At 39.6% G+C, this 1,356-nt stretch overlaps 1 non-coding gene across 1 annotated transcript; it reads left to right on the top strand.

Moving 5' to 3' along the window:
* Positions 1-630: 630 nt before the first annotated feature.
* LOC124898311 lies at positions 631-735 on the top strand. The gene has a single exon (XR_007055285.1). It is a non-coding gene; the product is annotated as a small nucleolar RNA R71 (small nucleolar RNA).
* Positions 736-1,356: the final 621 nt, after the last annotated feature.

Raw genomic sequence — 1,356 nt, 5'->3', positions numbered from 1 at the left:
ACTCATGGACTATTTTGTTCGTACCTTTAACTCTACTCAAGATTCGTGCCAACCATCTTCGTTCTTGAACTTTTTAGGGTTAATGACTTTGAATCTTTGGCCTTAGCCTTATCACGAGGAGGAATGTAGCAGTCATAGTCATATTTTCTATCTCTCAAATCTCTATCTCGATCATGATCCATCTAACCTTGGTTCCCACCTTGCCTTTGATAGGCAGGGCGGGAACCCCCTGAGTATTTTGCAAAGTATCGAATTTCTTCATCCAACTTTTTTTGTTTATCATCATCTTCATAAGACTTTGATGTTATGACATATACCAATTTCTTGGGTAAACCCATAACATGTTTCATTAGAAGCTCAAGTTGGGTCATCATCTTGGCCATGTTCTTCTTCTTATCCTCTTTTTGTTTTCTTTGCTCATTAGTCACCACGGAGGTAGTAGAAGGGGTCTTAGGATCATCATCATCATGGGTATGACACCCTCAGTTTTGTTTGGATACTTCACTTGTCAAATGGAAAACCGCAAGATGATGCAATTTCACAATAGAGCCACTCGCCGCATTATCCACAATCGTTTTATTCAATAGGTCAAAAGCTCTATAAAAATTTTTGAGGAGAATATTATCTGGGACCTCATGATTTGGGCATTGAGATAGCTTTCCATTAAACCTCTCCCACGCTTCAAACAATGGTTCTCCATTCAATTATCGGAACATTACAATCTCATCTGCTTTTAAAGCATTTTTTATGGTGGGAAGTATCTATCATGGAACACTGTGGTGAGATCCTCCCAAGATGTGATTGGTCCAGGTGGAAGTGAGCGGAGCCATTAAACCGCCTCGCCCGTTAGTGAAAATGGGAATAGTCAAAGTCGGATGGATTATTGTGTAATAAGTGCTATGTTAAATGGAACACAAACTTCCATAAAGTTTTTCAAATGAACATTTGGGTCCTCATATACTTGACCCATATAATCCTTTCATTTGCAACATGTGAAGCATGGCGCTAGTCACATGAAGCACACAATTTCCATTGGTTGGCGGGATGCGGATAGCGCTTGTTTTCCCTGCTTCATTTAGTTGGTCCTCATCATCTAATGGGGCATCAAAGGGGCCAAAATTACTTGCATTATCGCGTATCGCTCCATTCTCACTTTGATCACCTATAAAATAGTCAAAAACAATAAATAAAGTAAATTACCCCACTCCGGGTATTCCTAAGTAAGAATAGCACAACACAAGTAAAATCTATATTTCACTCCCCAACAATGACGCCATTTTGATAACGCCCAACTCACTCCCATAATTAAGAGGTGAGACAGTCGTTGTCAAGTAACCCAATGTAAATTAGGGTCGA

This window comes from Capsicum annuum, chromosome 4 (genome assembly GCF_002878395.1).
Source record: "Capsicum annuum cultivar UCD-10X-F1 chromosome 4, UCD10Xv1.1, whole genome shotgun sequence".
Classification (NCBI taxonomy): Eukaryota; Viridiplantae; Streptophyta; class Magnoliopsida; order Solanales; family Solanaceae; genus Capsicum; species Capsicum annuum.
This window is presented reverse-complemented; position numbering and strand designations above follow the sequence as displayed.